Source organism: Octopus sinensis, linkage group LG9, assembly GCF_006345805.1.
Source record: "Octopus sinensis linkage group LG9, ASM634580v1, whole genome shotgun sequence".
In the NCBI taxonomy this organism is placed as follows: domain Eukaryota; kingdom Metazoa; phylum Mollusca; class Cephalopoda; order Octopoda; family Octopodidae; genus Octopus; species Octopus sinensis.
Genome location: NC_043005.1, coordinates 76,091,182 through 76,106,789, shown reverse-complemented (window position 1 = coordinate 76,106,789; position 15,608 = coordinate 76,091,182). Strand labels below are relative to the sequence as shown.

Here is a 15,608-nt window from a genome sequence, read left to right as displayed (position 1 = left end):
CATGTTGTGTTGGTCTGTGTGTATGCGTATGTGAGTGTGTGTATTTCGGTATGCATGTTCGTCTTTTACTATTACTACTTGAACCTCTCCCCCAGTGCTGAAACGCTCTAAGGTCATAAATTTTAGCCCCCCCTCCCCCACAACATACATCTTTACATCCTCATCCTTTGACTCCGGACAATTGTCTAGTTTCTATTTAATAGATTTTTTTTTTTCACGTTAAATTGTCGCGGACTAATCCCTGTGTGTAGTTAAATACATCGTATTTCATCGGCGAATTTTGATAGCAATGGTCCTGCCTGTACTGACTGACACACCACCAGCTTTTCCTTCTTCTTCTTCTTCTTCTTCTTTCTTCTTTCTCTTCTCTTCTTCTTCTTCTTTCTTCTTCTTCTTCTTCTTTCTTCTTCTTATCTTCTTCTTCTTCTTCTCTCTCTTCTTCTTCTTATTCTTCTTCTTCTTCTTCTTCTTCTTCTTCTTCTTCTTCTTCTTCTTCTTCTTCTTCTTTTCTTTACCACTACTTCTTTTTCTTCTCCATCTTGTCTTTCTCCTTCTTCGAGATTCTTCTCTTCGCCTTCTACTCGTTTCCCCTTCCTTCCCTTCTCCCCCCTATCATTATAAGAATCCACCCTTTTGACCCCCCTCCCCACATAATTTCTTCCCCACAGACTCATCCCACACACACACTTTTAATTTTTTTCCTTTTCATTTCCTCACGATACTTTCATAACAAGATCTGATAGAGACGCTCAATGTAATAGCATGACTTTGATGCAAGTCTGAGGAAGTGCCGCTCCAATACCGATAACCGCTAAACGATGATGATGATGATGATGATGATGATGATTACGTAATTTTCTCTTGTAGAATTTTCGCGTAAATTGGTGTTCCAAACGGAGATGGTACGGAAGCATGTGTAACTTATAAATAATTAAAGATGCGTTAAAGAATTTTCTTTGCCTTCTTTTCATTAGATTATTTACTCTTCGCCAAACCATATGGCAGTATAATCGTTGAGAAACTTGGATTTTCTACACCAGAAGTATTCCGACATTATTCCAACAGAACCCAGTATTCGGATTGAGTGCTTCTCTGAAAATATCCCCAACTTCACACCCAACTGACTTTACACCCAACTTCACACCCAACTGACAGTATATTATATATATATATATATATATTATATATATATATATATATACTGTTTTGTTTTCACTGTCCTGTTCTTGTTACCACTTTCACCCTCCGCAAAAAAATCCAAATTTTATTTAATTTGCTTGCGGGAAGGACTACATAAATGAATCCGCGTATTGTCCTTGCCTTCGTAACGCGGAGTAGATGAAACAGGGACAACTGATGAGGGGAATATTTCTATGTTTCATGTCTCGTTTCTCTGTTTGGTTTTTTTCTTTGTACGAAAAAGTTCGTTTTCTCTGTTTTTGTTTTTATGTTTTCGTTTCTCATTGTGTTCAACGTTTTTTTTTTGTCCTGTACCTATATATGCTGTATATATATATATATAGATATATATATATATATTATATATATATATATTATATATATATATATATATGATATGGTACATATATACATATATGTATGTATATATGCATATATTTATATATTATTTATATTATATATATATTATTATATATATATATATATATATTATATATATATATTATATATAATATAATATAATATAATATAATATAATATATTATAATATATATAATATGATATAATATATATAATATAATATAATATAATATATAAATATATGCATATATACATACATATATATGATTGGGTGCACTATCTTTTGCTTTTGATGATCAAAATATATGAAGAATATTTTTCTATTTAACATGTGCAAATGCGTACGTTAACGAACCCTTTATACACGCTCGCTTAGCCACTTGTATGTATGCGTAGTTTGCATGTTGTTCCAGCTCCTTGAAGTTTCAGTTTGATATTCGACTTTCGTTTCGTAAAGAAAAACCGCTCGATATTCATGTTTTATGGTTCACAGAACCGTTCGTATATAAGCACCCCACTGTAATTGAAGTCGTTTTTTTTCTTTAGTTATTTATTCATTCATTTGGTTTCTTTTGTTTTTGGATAGGGCAAGAAATGAAAAAGCAGTTACGACACGATAAATAATGTCGCTACCTGAACAAAATACTGGATTATGATGACTCTTTCTCTTCTGATTCTTCCTTCTCCGACTCTTCCTTTTCCGATTTTTAGGCAAAGCAAAAACATACACACATATATAAAATTACGTTACATATTTTATAAATGATTAACAGTAGTCTAAACCCGCAGCTCTCCCATGTGGTCTAGTGGTTAGGATTCCTGGCTTTCACCCAGGCGGCCCGGGTTCGATTCCCGGCATGGGAACGCATTCTTTTTTTTTTACCGAAATAATTTATCTAATTTAGTGTTACATATAACTTAATTCCAGTTTTATTCATTCAATTTGATTGCTTCTTTTTTTTGTTGTTTTTAGAGAGATCTAAGAATCAAGTGGAATTTATCAACTTTAAAGAAGCAGATGCAAGCTGTTAAACAATGTCGATGTATCAGAATAAGAGATTGATTATCTTAGACTCCTGCATTACAAGATCTAAAGAAGGACAAAGCACACATACACAAATACGTACACACACATACATGCATACATGGACAGAGAGCATGCAAATTGGAAAAATGAAGGGGTACTTTTGATAAAACAGTAACTGTCAGGATACATGACCAGCTTTCCAATGTGGTCAAGTAATTAAGATTCCGGTCATCCTGAGTTTGATGCCAGCATAGGAACGCGTCCTTCTTTTTCTGTCAGAATTTATTTGCAGTATCAGAAAAGTATTTCGGAGTTTGCTACACAGTGGAATCTCTATATACAAAGATGAGTGAAGGCGAGTGGCTTAGTGGTTAGGGCATTCGGCTCACGATCATAAGGTCTTGAGTTCAATTCCCGGTGACGCGTTGTGTCCTTGTGCAAGACACTTTATTTCACGTTGCTCCAGTCCACTCAGCTGGGAAAAATGAGTAGTACCTGTATTTCAAAGGGCTGGCCTTGTCACACTCTGTGTCACGCTGAATCTCCCTGAGAACGACGTTAAGGGTACTCGTGTCTGTGGAGTGCTCAGCCACTTGCACGTTATTTTCATGAGCAAGCTGTTCCCTTGGTCGTATCAGCTGGGACCCTCGTCGTCGTAACCGACCGAGTGCTTCTACCAAGATGATCCGTTCCTGAACTATGTTCGTTAAGCAAATCGTTCGTCACATGAGTAGTTAAAATAAATGTAAATAAAGATAATCTGTTCCAAGTCACATCCATACTGTACATGAAGACGTGAAATGATGTTATATTTGACTATCCATGTACTGCAAATACATAAATATATACGTATGTGCAAATATATATGTGAGTGTGTGTTAGTGTATGTTAGTGTGTGTGTATGTGTGTGTGTGTGTGTGTATGTGCACGCACGCTCACGACTGTGAGTGCGTTTGCCCTTTTCTTTCTCCCGAACCATGGTTAAGTTTTTAACAAAATATATCAAAAATATTTTCTATATGAAATATGAAAATGTGTACGCTAAAGAACCGTTTGTGCACGCTCTTCTAACCACTTATATACGTACGTAGTCTACTCGTGGTTCAGTTTTCAAATTCCAGCTCGATAATCGCACAGGCTTCTAGTTATTTATACGTATGCATAGTCTGATCGTAATTTGTAGTTGGGCTGAGATTGGGCTAAGGTGCTTGAAGCTCTCATACACACTTCAACTGGACTACCTTAATGGTGATGTTTGGACAGGGGTGACATTTGTTCGGGGCTGCTTGGACTAAAGATCTTTGACGCTTCTGCAAAGTGGGCGACAATAATCTACCGCTGGCTTTTCTTGTGTGCCATTAGGGGACTGTCATCCGCAAATAGTGTTTCAGCGATGAGCTTTTCCACCGTCTTGGTTCGAACAGAGAGTTGTTGGAGGGCGAAAGCTGAGCTGTCTGAAAGATATTTGACGTATACACCTAGGTCTAGATTTTTTGTTGTGTGGAATCGGACCTACGGGAAAAACATGTTGAACAAGACGGGACGAGAACGCAGCCCTGTTTCTATTGGAAGAGTTGATGCAGAACCCATTGCAGAGAGAGAACTTGACCGATTGCATTGTCGTGGAAGAGACTTACCACTGCGGTGAACTTACATGAACAGCCTAGCTTAGTTAGGATGGTCCACAAAGCTTTTCTGTTCTGTGTCGAAAGCTTTGGTCAGGTCTATGAACACTGAATACAAATACTTCAACATTATTTACATTATTTACATTCGACAGATATTTGTCCTCATCTTGTTTGTTGTTAACACAAAGTTTCGGCTGATATACCGTCCAGCCTTCTTCAGGTGTCTTGGGGAAATTTCGAACCTGGGTTCTCATTCCTAAGGTATTTTTCGATGTTATTATTATTATTATTATCATTATTGTTATTGTTCAGGTCACTGCTTGGAATCGAACTCGGAATCTTGGGCTTAGTAGCCCGCGCTCCTAACCACTACGCTATATGCTCGTGGGAATGAGAACCTAGGTTCGAAATTTCCCCAAGACACTTGAAGAAGGCTGGAGGGTATATCAGCCGAAACGTTGTGTTAACAACAAACAAGATGAGGACAAATATCCGCCGAATGTAAATAATGTAAATAATGTACATAATTCCTCATCTCTTAAATATAGAACTGTACGAATTCTTCTGTTGTTCAATACACTTCTCTTTGACTTGACGCACAGTAAACGCCATTTCTATGGTGCAGTGGCCACGGTGAAAGCCACATTGGGCTTCAGGCAAGTTGCTCTCAAAGACGCTGGTGATGAGCCTCTTGAGGAAGATGATGACTTACCCATTGCAGTCGATTCAAACAAAGAAAGAAAAACATAGTCATTGGTATATGGAATATAGGTACCCTCAAGGATCGAAACAGTGTCTCCAGGCATCAGAGAAGAACAGCCCTCATTGCCAAAGAACTGTCGAGATACAGTATCGACATAACAGCTATGAGTGAAACTCGACTGACTGAGGAGGGGTCGCTGACAGAATTAGGAAATGGCTACATTTTCTTCTGGAAAAGCAAGGCCCTACATGAGGACAGAATATACGGAGTTGGATTCGCTATCAAGTCTACACCTTGAAACGGATTCCCAGCCTGCCCACAGGCGTAAATGAAGGGCTTATGAAGATTACCTGTCAGCGACAACCGCTTCCCCATCATAAGCACTTACACACACACACACACACACACACACTACGAAAGGAGATCAGAGAGCAGTTCTATGCCGACTTGGACACTATACTACGTGGCACGCGTAACACCGACAAGTTTCTAATACTTGGCAAGTTCAAATCCAGATTCAGCAAGGACGAAGAACAGTGGAAAAGGGTTATAGGGAAGCATACAGTTGGGAAGACGAGTACCAATGACTTCCTGTTGCTGAGCAAATACGCCGGTCCTGTATCTCACACAGGGTTTCAGGTCCCTTGGCTATCCTCATCTGGTGTAGCCCGCCAGTCGAAGCGGTTTACCGGATGTGGCCGCTGCGCCTGCTACAGCTACTTGGAGCCACAGGTGAGAGATGGATTCCAGATGGGGCCCAAAGGTAGACGAACCACTCCCAGAGAGAACGACTAACCCCCACTCACCCACCAGAGGTACTACCCTTCCACTGCAGCAGGAAAGGTTTCCAGCCATAACGGTTTTCTACCGAGAGAGTGGGATTGTCCTTGTGCAAAAGTTCTCCCACTTAAAATAACTTCACGCACAGGTGTCTGTACAGTCGAGTTTTCGAAATGTCAACCTCGAGTCCTGCAGCGATAGGGGAGTGGAGAAAAGGACAGGTGGAGGTAACCACTGGAAGTTCTAGTCACAAGCCTGCACGTAGGAGGCAATACTAAAAGATATAAACACACACACATACACACATAAGTAGGTAAAATAACGCAACACGTTTTATAAAACAGTAACTGCAGCGTCAGCTAAGCAACTTTCCCATGTGGTCTAGTGGTTAGGATTCCTGGCTTTCACCCAGGCGGCCCGGGTTCGATTCCCGGCATGGGAAAGGATTTTTTTTTTTTGCTCTGTCAATATGTATCTATAGTGACAGTCATGTAATTGAGAGTTATATAGAAGTTGATTTTGGATTTATTTGTTTACTTATTTCGGTTTCCCTTTTATTCTGGAGAGATCTAAGAATCATGTTTTAACCATTTTTATAAAAGAGAATGCGACGTGAAAGCGATGTGTCTAGGTCTAAAGAAGTATTAAATATATATAGATATAGATAGATAGAGAGAGAGAGACAGACAGACAGAGGGAGAGAGAGGAGAGAGAATGAGTGAGAGGGATGCACAAACACAAATGCATACAAGTACGCTCGCACGGGTGCACACATGCATACACACACGCACACACACACACAGAGCCTTACACACTCACACAAAAACAAATGGGTTAAATAACGCAGTATCTTTAATAAAACAGTAACTGTTAGGTTTAGCAGGCGTCTTTCCCATGTGACCTAGTGGTTAGGATTCCTGGCTGTGGTCCGGGTTCGATTCCCGGCATGGAAATAAATTGTTTTTCCCGTCAAAATTAATAACTTTAAAAATACTTAACTTTGTACGTACGCTCATTCATACATCCATGACAAGATAAATAATATCGGCTTCCTACTTTAGCACAAGGCCAGCAAGTTCAGAAAAGGGGTTAAGATGATTTCATCAATGCCAGTGTTCAACTGGTACTTATTGTATCGATACTGAATGGTAAAGTCGACTTCGGTGGAATTTGAACTCAGAATATAAATGCGGACGAAATGTCGCTGAGTATTCTGGTCGGCTTTCTAACGATTCTGGTGGACCACATCTTTTCGCCGACGGACATTTCTAATGCTGGGAAGTATTGAGTTCTAACAGCTTTCTACTTTCTCTCACAATACACCAACGAAGATACATACGCCTCTTTTCTGTTTTATTGTATTCAATCTGTTTCGAGCCGAAGCAAGCTTTTACCTCCGTTGGTAAATCGAAATAGTAACCAAATCTCCCCCAATTTACACCTTACTGTCTTTAAAAAAAATGGGTAATGTATAATACCCTCCTGGATACACAATGTATTTTAAGGAATAAAAAACAGGTTAGTCACGTTTAGGATACTTATGATCACATGTCTTCTCGATCATGCTGACCTGAAGTTAAACAACCGACTTACAAATCTGGTAAAACATGTAATTTAAAAAATAAAAACCGTAACTGAAGTAGAGTACATATAGCATTTATATGTACAATCTTTCTTGCTGTCTCGCATTCATTAAAATATGTGATTTATAAAATCCTTATTTGCTATTTTCTCTTATTTATATCTCTTAGACATGCGTTGTATGTCTTGCATTCATGAAAGCAACGCTACTCATTTATTCCAAGTTACTTAACTTAGTTGCTGCACGTAGTTTAAAATAGTCTCTTATACATGTGTGTGTAAATTACGGTGTACAAAGGCCTAAAGAGATGGGAATGTTGTAAAGTTTGATTAAATGAAATGCCTCGAGTAAAGTGAAATTTCACATCGCCATCGAAACAACAACGAAATGTCTATGAGCATGCTCAATCTGCTAAAATAACAGCCAAATCTTCCACAAATTGCATCCGGCTGACTTAAAAATTAGAAGACAAATACGATGGAGTAGTCTAGTCAAATAAATGGAATCGTAACAACTAGAAAGTTTTTGGCCATGAGTCTACATTTTCTGTGGAGGCGCGTGGCTCAGTGGTTAGGGTGTTAGCATCATGATCGTAAGATTGTGGTTTCGATTCCTGGACAGGGAGACGCGTTGTGTTGTAGAGCAAAACACTTCATTTCACGTTGCTCCAGTCCACTCAGCTGGTAAAAATGAGTAATGCTGCGATGGACTGGCGTCCCGTCCAGCTGGGGAACACATACGCCATAGAAACCGGGCCCATGAGCCTGGCTAGCGCTTTAAAATGGCGCATTTATTTATTTTCTACTCTTTCAGGTTTGACCTGCGGTAAGCTACGTTGCCGTCTTAATTCGTAAAGAGCCTACTTTTTGCAGTGGAATATAAAATATTCGACGGTGCTATATAAAAATAATTGTTTTACGGTAAAACATAAAAATAGGTTGATATGGGACGTTATTCAATTGAGATGAGAAGTATTTTTCATACCAAGAACATTAAAGAGACACAGTGGTTCTCAAACGGCGTCCATATAACCCCTTGGGGTTAATATAAAAATTTTGGGGATCCATACAATCAAAATAGTAAATTGGGTCCACAGTAGTACTTTGAGAGTTCATGAAAAAATTTCGCTTTAGATATATTTATTAAAGAAACAGTTAGGTTCTCTAGCGTTTTACATAGTTCAACCAATCTCTCTATATATAAAGCTTGGTAGCCTTCAACTAACACTATCCCCTCCGAGACCCTGCGGTGCAAGTTGACCAAAATTGAGAGTATGATAGAGGAAGGCTTGCTCTTCCTTCTGACCATGTTAACACCAAAAATTATTTGCATCAAAGAGGTGCTTTTTTTCTATGAAAATCCCTATTTTTTTTACTGCTGTGTCGCCATTATTTGGTGTATTTCAATCAGAAGAATGTTCACTTAAAGAGAATAAAAAGCTACATGATGCAAAATTTTTACTTTTCAAAAATTCCAATTCTAAAGGGTCGAAACAAACCCGAGCAACGCCGGGCGATACTGCTAGTACAAGTTAAATGTGTGAAAACGCAATAGGTACTTTGAAAGAAGCGTCAACAAAACTGGTTGATAAACATTGAATGGCTATGGGGGTCCACAAGAATAAAATAGTAATCAAAGGGGTACACTGATAAAAAATGGTTGAGAACCATGTGTAACCGAACATACGATAGGAAAACTTTCTTACTTTTAAATAACATCAGCAAGAGATTAAACATGCATGGGAGATAACTCTATATGTGTGTGATGCTTTCGAATAATATAGCTGATGTCGCTTAGTCTAGTGCAACAGTAACAGAACAGAGATAGTTGTACACTAGGAATCTGTTAATAGCGAACAGCTACAGTCGTTGTTTAGCACCAGCTAATTTCTGATCGAGCAAACCTGTAATCAAAAATATCCCAGCTGAGACCACCAGCATCAAACCCCTTATATTTTATTTTATTTTCTGGCATTGTATATATATAAGGCTATATTTAACATTCCTTTCTTTGGAAAATTTGCAACTAATTCCATTATGTAAAAGCAGCCACGTACAAACTATTGTTTTTCACTTAATAGCAATAACGTGCCTTACACAAATCGGGGAATTATAAAAATAGTATATATGACGGTGCCCCAGCATGGCCACAGATTGTGAGCTGAAACTAGATAAAATTTTTTTTTTTTAAATTAAAAAAAAAAAAAAATTTATATATATATACTATTTTTAAAATTCCCTGATTTGATATATATATATATATATATAGGCGTAGGAGTGGCGTGTAAGTAGCTTACATGGTTCCGGGTTTAGTTCCACTGCGTGGCAACTTGGGCAGGTGTCTTCTACTGTAGCCCGGGCCGACCAAAGCCTTGGAAGTGGATTTGGTAGACGTCGTATTATATATATATATATATATATGTGTGTGGTGTGTGTGTGTGCGTGTGTGTGTGTGGGGTGTGTGTGTGTGTGTGTGTGTGTGTGTGTGTGTGTGTGTGTGTGTGTCTGTGTGTTGTGCGTGTGTGTGTATGTTTGTGTGTCTGTGTTTATCCCCCCAACAGCGCTTGACAACAGATGCTGGTGTGTTTACGTCCCCGTAAGCTAGCGGTTCGGCAAAAGAGACCGATATAATAAGTACTAGGCTGCCAAAGAATAAGTCCTGGGGTCGATTTGCTCGACAAAAGGCGGTGCTCCAGCATGGCCACAGTCAAATGACTGAAACGAGTAAAAGAGTAAAAGAGTATACATATATATGAATAATAAATAAACAATTAAATAATGATTTTAAAATTTTGCCACAAGGGTAGCTTGGGGGAGATGATTAAGTCGATTACATCGACCCCAGTGCGTAACTGGTACTTATTAATCGATCGCGAAAAAATGAAAGGCAAAATCGACCTCGGCGGAATTTGAACTCAGAACTAGTAACGGGCGAAATACCAATTTCTTTATTGCCCACCGGGGGCCAAACATAGAAATGGAGAGAACAACTGATGGGATCAGTGAAGCGATATGATTTTACATATATTGTGACTTTAAAAATTTAAATACAATATAAAAAAATCGAATGGAATTAACAATACAAAGACAACACAAATGAAGCGATGATCAGGCCACTCTCCGACCCCACAAGCCCCGATCTACCGCTGGTACCCTTTTTTTAATTTTTCGTCTATTTACACGGTTCCTTGCACGCACAACACTCGTGCAACATGCTCCCACCTCTTTTGGAACGTACACTCCGACAGACATCTCTTCTCCAGCCACAGCTTCCTTTTCAAATGAAAAGAAAGAAAATGATCGTAAATTGTGGCCAGAGATAAAGTTGTCAGTCGTAATTCCTTTTATCCTTGTCTTCCATACTGCCTCTTTCGCTATTGCTACAACCGTGAGAAAGCAATTCTAACCTTTGTTCGTTAAAACTCCCGGTTGGTGAATTTTTATAATTAACTCAGTCGACAGCTGTACTCTTCCTTCGCCGGACAACAGGTGTTCAGCATAAGCCCACTTTTCAGTTATCTCCGGACACTGAACAATAGCGTGAGGGACAGTTCCCCCCCCCCACCGCATCTTGGACAGGTCGGCGACTGACGCTTACCATGTCTTGAGAGCTTATCCCAAACGGGCAAGGCACCTTTGTAGCATTGCCAGGTTAAGGACTTTTGGAAGTTGTCCAACGTTCTCAACCCGAATGTACAGTGAAACAGGCTGTCCAGTTGAATAAACCCGGGACCTAGAGTCGCCCCCCAGGCTATCGTCGCATTCAGACTCTACCAACCCACTATATAAAATCCGTGTGGAATCCCCACTGCTGGCGTTGCCCGAGCGTCGGAATAGCAAGAGGGCCTTACAGCACTCTTTATGCCACTCACTCGACCTCGGTCTACGAGAACACTAGGCTTCCTATTCGCAAAAACTTTTGAACTCGGGGAACATTTGTCTGGTCAGCGGAAACCACACCCGTTCACTATCCAGGAGAATCCAGAGGTGCCTCAACCTCAACGCATGTCTGCGCATCATTAACTAAGGCATCACTAAACCTCCCTTTAAAGGCTTTTGACAGCAGACAGAGCGTTTCACAAATGGCGACCTGTCCTTCCACAAAAAGCGAAAGAGCTGTCTCTCCAACCTGATCAACCACGAATCCGGACAGGGCACGACGGTCAGGCGGTAGGTAATGACCGATGCGATAAACACATTGGCCACCTCCGCCCTCCCTTTCAGGGATTGCCACCGCCAAGACCAGGTCTTCACTACTGCAGCCACCCTGCTCAATACCTCCGTCCAGTTCTTCTCTATCTGGAGGCCTGGTCCAAACCAAACTCCCAGCAACATAACCGGTCCCTACGTCCAGCGCTTAACAACACTGTCTGAAGGCATCGACTTGTCAACCCAGGTGCCGAGCTGCAAGCCGACCGACTTTTCCCGGTTAATCTTTGCTCCTGCCACCTCGTAAGCCTCAATAGTCTTACCCACTTCCCGTAGGCGTGCTACCGAGGGTACGCTGATAGTGATATCATCCGCGTAAGCCGTAACAAACTCCTCTAGACCTGGTTCTCTCGGGATGCCACTCAACCTTCGCAGTAGCGGCTCCAGAGCCATCATATACAAAAGTGATGAGAGCGGACATCCTTGACGAACCGAGCGTCTGATGCAGAACGGCTTCGAAAGGAAACCGTTCACCCGAACTATCGAGTCAATGTTGTGGTACAAAGCGATAAACCAGTCGCCAGGTATCAATGGTCAACCCTATCAAATGCTTTAGACTGGTCTAAATGTACCAATGCCCCACCTTTGCCAGATTTATTACCAACCCTCTCTATGGTATAGCGAATAAGATGGAGGGCATCCTGAATGGTTCTGCCTGGGATGGCACATGTTTATGCCTTCTCGACTATACCATTCGCGACACGCGCCAACCTTTTTGCTAAGACCTTGGCCAAAATCTTCACTTCTGCGTTTAACAGAGTGATGGGCCTGAAATTCTCTATAACGTCCCTCTTGTCCGGGTCCTTTCTGACCAACGTCACTACTTCCCGGCGCACAGATCTGGGGATAAACTCATTCTGTTTCCAGTTCGCGTACACGTCAGCCAGTAGTTGCCTGAACAAGTCTGGCATACATTTATACAACTCATACGGAAGACCATCAAGTCCCGGCGACTTACCCGCTTTACAATCGGCCAAAGCCTCCATCACCTCCACAGGCGTGATTGGCCCTTCGCAAGTCTCCGCATCCGACCCCGAGAGACACGGCAGCCCGGCAAGAAAGTCCTCGAGGGCTCTCCCACCACCAGGACCGCCGTCACCCCCGAACAGCTGGGCAAAGTACTCCCGAAAGGCTTCACACATTTTCTCGGGTTTGTTTACCAAGACACCATTTTGATTCGTCAAAGACCGAATAGTGGAACTTGAGGACAAGCTCAAGATATTCCTTGCTATACCATTGATTCTGATATACAAAAGGACGGAATGGCTGCAGCTGGAAATACATTGATCCTGAGTTTATTTAGTCAGAGCTGACCAGAGATTAAGCAACAACATCAGTCACAAAAGAAGAGACCAGACTGAATATTAATCACCACGTACCTTTATTGTCACACCATGCTAGAGCCACGCTGTGATTCTCTAGAGTTGGATCTGTGTAAATAGAGCTCCCCGTGATTCAACTGACTTCTTGTGAGTTCTAGATTTGTTCGATCAAATTCTAACTACTTAAATATGGAATATAGAAGGGAGTGCAGTTCTATATTTTAGAGATGAGGAATTATGTACATTATTTACATTATTTACATTATTTACGTTCGACAGATATTTGTCCTCTTGATTTCGGTATTCAGTTGATGTTTTTTTCCATCGGTTGTAATGGATCCTCTCACGGACGAAGGCATGTCCTGCCCTTTCCGCTACTCTTTTAGCTTTATGTGAATCGACTGGTGTCATTATAGTCAAGCCAGGTGGTATTAGCTTTGAGTCTCTACATCTACATAAGAAAGTTAGATGGTTTGAAAGGCGAGCTAGTTTTTGATGGAGTTTCTGTATATGTCTCCATTGAAGTCTAATGTCGGCTCCCTACCGATTAGATAATACAGTTCTATATTTAAGAGATGAGGAATTATGTACATTATTTACATTAAGATGTAAAGTTAAGATGAGGACAAATATCCGTCGAATTTAAATAATGTATAAAAGGGATTGAGTCTAAACTTCAACAGGCCAGTAACAACTCCCGTCATGCTTCGGTCTAATTGGACTTCGTCAACCGTTTACAGAACAACGATTATAGACAGAGTAATAACAGTAAGCTTCGTCTAAAATCGTGTAAAAGAGCTAAAAATTACAAATGGCAGTAGTATGCGCGTCGCTGCATCCGCCATTTGTTGGTGATTCCCTACTCGGGGCGGATGACAATTTTGCATCACTCAGCCGACACCCCTCCAACCCATGGATTTGTTTGGGTAGTAATTGCTTCTGAGGGATTTTATGGTGTCAGAGTTCAAATCCCACCTCCACCTAGTTTAGTCATCTTTTACGTCGAGGTCCCCACATAGTGCTAGAGCAATATCAAATTAAGAGCATTGCCCATGAACACAGCATGCTGCCCGGTCAGGTAATCGGACCCTCTATCTGGCGATTGTGAGTGCAATACTCTAACCACTAAGCTACACGCCTTCACAAAATATTACCAATAAAGAGGTCGTAATTGTTTGTGGGAGTGAACATCATGTTACAATTCGAAACCATATTAAATCACAAAAGTGAAACACTTTCTATGTAATTATTTCAAGCAAGTTGTCAATAACGGTAGGTGTCTGGCATCCAAGCATTCAATCAGACATTCTGTTGCCCGATGCTTCGAATAGAAATGTACTAATTTTATTGATTAGAATTAATTATATATTTTCTGTACGTGGCATCTTATTTAATTTGTTTCTCGAAGATTCCAACTTGATTTCTATTCCCCACCTATTGGAGGTTTAATTTACATAATTTGTATCATTAGATTAAAGTGGTTTTGTCCAGAGGAGAAATACAAAGTTGTGATATTCATGTCCTTAATGGAAATGTAGCAGGACTGTTTAGCAGTCACAAACACCTAGAAATCGGATCCGGATCCCTATCTGATGCAAGTAAACAAGTGAAGAACACGAGCACGATTCGCTCAAGTATTGCTGATGTCATCAAAACATTACGGAGATGTACTTGCATAGCAAGTGACCTGATCTGAGATCGTGTGCTGGAATGCTTAAAAGTCGTTTAAGAAACACAAAAGCCGTTAGATGCACTTCAACATTTAAATTTAATTTGTCAAAATATTTTCGTTACTTTAAATGTTGAAGTGAATCTAACGGTGTTTGTGTGTTTCTTAAATGGCTTATAAACACCTTCCACGCTGCAATTGTCATCAAAGCATTAATTTATTCAAAACTTTTGGTAGAACAGGATTAAATCTTTGGCGCGCTTTTTCTTATCAAGAGCATCAGCTATAAATTTTGTGCATTTTAGCTTCTAGCAAGTGGAAGCTAAAGAGGACAGAAACAGGGAACTTTCCGTAGCTGCAAAATAAGAGTCGAGGAAGACTGCAGCGGTGGCAACGGCGGCGGCAGCGGCACTCCCTAACCAATTAATTCTAAAAAAACACACAACGGCGTTGGATCTTTCCTTGTTGGCTGCCACTTTTCACTTCCTTTAATTTTTGTTCCAGTTGATTTCATTTGGCATATTGGTGTAGTTTTGTAAGGTAATCAATTACATGAAATTCATTTTCACCACAAATCAGTAAATAAAGAGTTAATAGCTTTTAAAGTTTTCAAATTTTGGTTAATTTTTGCCAATCGAAAGCCAACAGGCATATAGGTGCCTGTTTCCATCGTAACAAGCGAAGCTGTTACCAAGCTGCTTACCACGTGTTCTTTTTGTCGTTTGTTAAATGCTTAAAACACATAATGTATGAGGTGGTCACATAATGTATGAGATGTGCCAAAAAAAAAACCAGCTAAGTAGGCCTTAAATCACGCACTATTTTTGTGGGGGAGGTTGCATAATAGTAGGAATTCCCGTGAGTGGAATATAAATTCGCAAAAATTTTCTAAAAATTCCAAAAAATAATAAAGTTATGAAGGGTTATATGGCGTACCTATTACAGAATTCCAATATTCCAGTATTTTACTTGGTTATAGTTGACAACAAGTGCAATCACGCAGAAAATGAGAGCTTCTAAATTCTGTTTCCTGACTGGGTAAAAATTATCAAATTATAAACTCTAAAACTTTTTGAAAATTTTCCTGGAAAAAGTGAATTCGCCTCTGAGATTCAGCGTGGAAAATTACATCAATTTACCAAATTTTACA

General features: G+C 40.1%; 2 non-coding genes across 2 annotated transcripts; both read left to right on the top strand.

Moving 5' to 3' along the window:
* The first annotated feature begins 2,331 nt into the window (after positions 1-2,331).
* Trnae-uuc lies at positions 2,332-2,403 on the top strand. The gene has a single exon. It is a non-coding gene; the product is annotated as a tRNA-Glu (tRNA).
* Positions 2,404-6,047: 3,644 nt separating this feature from the next.
* Trnae-uuc lies at positions 6,048-6,119 on the top strand. Its single transcript has one exon. It is a non-coding gene; the product is annotated as a tRNA-Glu (tRNA).
* Positions 6,120-15,608: the final 9,489 nt, after the last annotated feature.